Genomic DNA, 6000 nt, shown 5'->3' on the forward strand with positions numbered 1-6000 from the left:
TGAAACCACCATGATATATACATTAATTATTTCTTCTTTCATTCTGGTGGCAAAGCCTTGCTAATTTGAATGGAGGCATGATCTTAACTATGTCCAGAACTTAATTCCACAAAAACACGAGTTCTGAGGAAACCATAGAAGAGACAACAGGTTTGATCCCAGTGCAAAACATACTTAGGGAACAGTCTCTTGTTCTCTAAATAATTTCAACAGCGAAATTTAAAGTTGTAGTACAGGTCCACAGTACTCTTTTTCAACCTGGCCCTGGAATAGCAGATGTCATTTTAATACTCAACACCAGGGAGTTTGAATTTAAATTATTTTAATTTTTTTATTTACATGTTTTTATATTCAGATATCACCTGGGCACCTTTTGTGTTTCCTATATAAGAACTTTAAACTTCTTTCTTTCTGCAGAACTTATTATTAAAAATGTAATGCTATGTAGTGTGATTCTAAACATTGGATGATCATTGAAAATTTTAGCTTTTATCAGTAATATATAAGCTACTAGGTTTTGAAAAGTTGGAAACTCACTGAGACAGAGATTTCCATGCTGTATTGGTCCTTAAACATAAGACCACCCACTAAACTGAGCACTCCAGAACTAAAGTCAGTTTCTGTAAGAAAGACAAGCATCCTCAAATTTTATTTCTTTATGTAAATGGAAATATTTTGAAGAATAGAACTACAAATTAACTCTTCCTGCCCTTTAAAAACATGGAAAAGAAAAGTTAGAGTGAGTTGAGATAATTGTTGAGGAATTTCTGAAATAGAATATCTATGCAGCAGCTAATATTCTTGTAAACTTCCATGAAAGAGGAAGAGAGTTTAATGCAGAATATAAATCACCATTTACTTTCTCATGTCCACTCATTTCTAAGACAAAGGATTAGAGAAAGTATGTAAATGATGCTATTTACTCAAGAAGGAAATACGTTGTTACAGTCTCCAGTTAATATCCAGTACTGGAATCAACAGCAAATTTTCTTAAGAATTCAGTAGAATCAAGATTTTGCTTCCTGGACAAAAGTACTTTCTGTCTAGAGACTAATAACATGTCCAGCCATAAAAATGTGAGGTTATGAAATTTCTCCAATTTAAACACTGACTACAACTATTCTGATTTTTCTCCCGGGCAACACAATCATAAAGCCAGAAATAAGATGAGTGAAAGAGATATGACAAAGGTTAATGGGTTACTTTATTAGGAGGTTGCACTTATGTTTGCTCTTTCAGAAGATCTGTGAAACACACAAAGTGGAGTAAGTCTAAAGGGGGCCAAACTGGCCAAACAGCTTCTCTTCTCTGGAAGAGAAATTCCATGGCTGATCAAACGTGTAGGACTGTAGAAACCATGCCCTGTAAGAGTGCAATTCTGCACTCCTTTTGAAGCCTGAAATATGGACATCTATAAGCAAAGAATTAAAACTAACAGCTTCTTCTGTTGTATGTGATAAGGATTCCTGACAAATTTAACACCATTACATTTCTTGAGCTGAAGTTGAGCAGTTAGTGAGCTTCAGCTTTATTGAACAACCAGCTGGGTGTTTTTTTTTCAATCACTGATTCTTGTCAACTGTTATTATGGCGATAATTATCATTATCTTAATAGGTTTAATGAGCTCTCAGTCTGCTCTTCCAAATATGTTTTGGTTTTAAATGTATTCAGTTATACAGCTGTTGAACTAAGCAGCAAATTATTTACAGTTTTCTCTCATCTGCTATTTACGCAAAACTTGCATCTGTCTCAGGATCTGATTGAGGGATTTTATTATATTGAATGAATTTCATTTCAGTGAAGTGATCCCTACTGAATCTAGACAGTTTTATTTGTCAGACTTTGAAAATGCCAAGAACACCTGTACTAAGGCGAAAATGTCCAATACTAGTAACCAAGTATTTTCAGGTAGCACATATCTGATCCCTCCTTAGAATTTTCCCTTCTATTTGCCTTCAATGAAAGTATGAATCCTTCTAGGCAGAAAGTAATAAAACATGTCCATGCCCACATCAGAATTTCTCTAAAATCAGTGTCAAACCTACCATCCTGCTCTTTAGGGAAGCCAGTGCAAGGTGTACTCTCCATCCATGTTCTCCAGGCATAAATATCCACATTTCAAGTGGAACATTTTGAAAAATGGACCCCATTAACACATATGGAGTGTATGCTAATAAATTAAATTCAATTCTGAGTATATAAACTCTGTGCATATTATGGGCATGCATAACTAAGTATGTATTAAGACACCTAAATCAGCCTTCAAGTTTCTATGCTACAATATTTGAAGTTAACCTAAAAGATTATTTATGTTTTAAATGAAAAGAGCTTTTCTTCTGTCATAGTTTGGAGCTGGGAGAAGACAAAAATTTGGGCTACCTTGTGAAATTTGGACTACCTTGTAAAAATAAATATGGATTTGCAGAAAGTACCCAGAATCAATGAGTGCAGAGGTTGATGAGGAGACACAAATATAGTGGAAGTTTTTAGAAAAACAAACCTGAACTGTGAATAATACTCATTGAGTTTAGTCAAATCTTTTCAATGCCACTTCTACAAACACTAGTTTTCTCAGTCTCACATGCACTGAAGGGAGATGTCAAATGAAGTCCATTATTTAACCATTACCTTAATTGTCTATGGAGATCAGGTTTCTTGCCCCATGCCTTTTACAAGGGATATGTCCTCTTAAATGGAGAGTGCTATCAAGATAAAGATACTGCCATAAATATTCCTCTTCCCTTTTTGGATTTTCATCACTAATAGAACTAGAATTGGAAATAAGTAAGCAATTGTTCATTAACAGGATCTGGAATGACTGAAAATGAGAACTGGACCAGATCAGGTTTTTTCTTCCTACATTAGTATGATAGTACTAAGAAGATCACTGTCTTTTCACTTCTCCCTGGGAAAATACCTTCATCTGCTGGTAGTAGGCTTCAGGATAAAACTTCTTCTTTCCATCAACAAATGTGGGGTTTTTTCTCAATGAATGCTTCATAAAATAAAACTGATAACCTTTATAATTCTTCATAGGACATAATCAGACCTCACTAAAGCCTGTGGGAAGACTACCAATGGCATCTGAAAGTACTTCTCACAGTTTGCCTTATTATTTGTTATGGGTTCTATTGTCCAATGAGATAGGAACCCATCTATTCCTCAAACAAATAAAAAAACTACTTACATCTTCAAAACATATGTCAGCAGGTGGCAACCTTTGCAGACAAGCTTAATGAAAATCAAAGGAAGTTAGTTGATAAAAATTTGACAGCTTGACATGACACAGTAAACAGATACAACAAGTAATGAACTTTCAAGGACACCTCATTTATTAAATTTTTTTCCCCTTCATTTGCTATTTTGGTATCATCCTAGCTTCATGTTTGAAGTTCAGTCATTTTATATATTCCTGCTGGTTTAAGGCTTCCTATCCAGCATAGTTGCATTAATATTGTCTGGGAGGTGTCACAAATACAAAGAAATGGGTCTTCTCACAGGAAACTGTGCAATAGAAATAGTCTCCCTGCATTGTCTTTGCTTCTCCTAAATTTTAATATTTTAACTTGCATAATTTTTTTCTATATTAGCTGAGAAACGCAGAAGTTAAACATACCCATTTACCTACACTGTCTTTGAAATCATCTTGGATTTGTGTATAACTTGTATTTATTTGTTTCATTGTTTTTATTCATTTTTAGTGAGCAAGAGACTATGAGCACTTTTACAGGAGTATAGTCACTTTGGTATTTATTATAATAGAGGAAATACCTTAAAATTGTATCAAAATGATACACATTCACTTTTCCATAACTTACAGATAATTTTTATTTTGGTAATTACTGAAAGTATTAAACAAGATTTTCAGATTTCCTCTGCTGAAAGTCTGGAGCAGTCCCACCATGCAGCCTGCCAAAGCTGGCATACTGTTTGTGGCAACAGATGCATTTATAGGGTTTGTGGCATAATTTGTGTTCCATGTTTGCATTGATTAGATTTAAACCAAAAAAAAGTTGACAGATGCTGTATTGAGGTAGCTGAAGATATATTTCTTCTCTCCAGTGTGAGTGCTTAGTTGTCAGTTTAGCAAAATAGTTTGCTATCCCTCTTGTTGCTTTTATGTGTGCTCATCCCTTATTCTAGGGACACCTTTGTTACCATTCTCTCTACCCTTCTGTCACCTAACAAGGGAGTGGGTGAGGGTGACAGAGCAGTATGTCTGGGTTACCCACAGACCATCTACCCTAGGGACTTACTGACAATGCCTCCAGCAGTACTTAGCTCTGTGGACCTCTCTAGTCATTTCAGGTTGTGAATAAAGTCATTTTTGACTATAGTTTAGAGTGCTGGTTTGGATCTTTATTTTTTCTTTTTCTAATCATTCTTTCTCCTTCTTTTTTTCTTTTTTTTTCCTTCCTCTTCATTTTTCTTAGTCCTTCTTATCCCTCTTCATTTCTGTATTCCATCTGTTGTTCACTCCCTTTCTACTTCTGTATTCTCTTTCCTAAAATGATCAGCAACAGAGAGACAACCTGCATAATGAAATGAATGTTAAGTCAACAGCCTCTGAAGTGTTACCTGTTTACACAAAGTCACCCCAAATCACAGCTACACATGATGGGAGCCTACAAGGTACATCAAATTATACAGTCTTAAAGTGTGTAAAGGGACCAAGAGTCTATGTCCTCAACCAAGCACCTGCATCTGCCTGATTTGCTGGTACTAACATGGAATTCAAAGCTGCTTTGGAGTGCAAGGGAAAGAGAAGAGCTGCTTGCTGGCAGACCTCTGGGTCCACAGCATAGCCCTGCCCCATCCCTTCCAACAGCAGGGTGGGCTCAGACCCAACCTCTTGCCTTTCCCTGTTCCTCCGCAAAAACCTGCTAAGTGTATCTTAGAGGAAACAGAGCCTCTGGGAGGCACAGGAGGATGTAAAACCAGGCATGTCAGGTCAGTCTAGCAGTGTAGCTAGCCCAAGACACTGGTTCTGGGAAGAATACAAGAAACAGGAAGGCATATTAAGTCAGCTTTCCAGCCTGATCTTCCTGCAAACAGATTGTAACCTGAAGTTACACCTAGGAGGAGTCCAAACTCCAGAGGGTTGGAGTCGGCAGCCCCTAACAATCACATCTGACTTCCCTCTGCTCCCTGCCCCTTGGCACTTGTGCTTTTATTAGTCTAAAGGCCCAGCTCCATCCAAAGGAGACCAGAGTCACCAGCACAAGCTTTAGGCAGGGCACTCCCCATAGAGGTTAGTGATGTGGGTCCAAACTCCTTGGGAGGAAAATTAATCAATTTCCCGTCTTGTAGCTGTTGTATTTTTCCCAAAATTTGATGTTGTCAGTGTATATTCAGTTACATGTAAATATTCTTACAGAATTTGGTTCCTGAGAGCATTTGGGCATAGGTATCCTGAGTTTTCAGACCCTGCTCAAAGCTCAGGGCTGACAAGATCAGGTAGGCCATAATGGTGACATTTGCAGCACATGTAGTAGAAGAGTTTCAAACATGCATAGTGTAACTGGTGCCAGCAGACAGGGTGGAAGTGCAATTTGGTCCTGCCTTCACTCGGCATTGGAATTAATGATGGATTGGCCAGCTCAATTAATTGCTTAATTAAACAACTCTCATCCTAAGCAGCCGATTTAATTCTCTCTCTGACATCATCTGTGTTGCACTGAAATAATTATGGAATATCTGGGGTGTAGCTGAGAACAAGATTTGGGATTAGACTGATGTGAGGTGATGACAATTAGACACATTTCTTCCTTTTCTTAAGTGGATAAGGCGATCTCATATCATTGGCTGGAACCATGGATGTGTCCCTGCCTTTATAAAGTATGCAGAATCACTTTAATCACTGTTTATAGAAGTCCTATCACTCCATCCCTGTTTCCTGTCTATGCCATATCTGCCAATGCAAATTAAAATAATGCATTTTTGGCACTGTGGGAATTCTATGTGTTAAATAGTTTTTCCTCTGGAAATTAGCAAATAAC

Source organism: Vidua macroura, chromosome Z, assembly GCF_024509145.1.
Source record: "Vidua macroura isolate BioBank_ID:100142 chromosome Z, ASM2450914v1, whole genome shotgun sequence".
Classification (NCBI taxonomy): domain Eukaryota; kingdom Metazoa; phylum Chordata; class Aves; order Passeriformes; family Viduidae; genus Vidua; species Vidua macroura.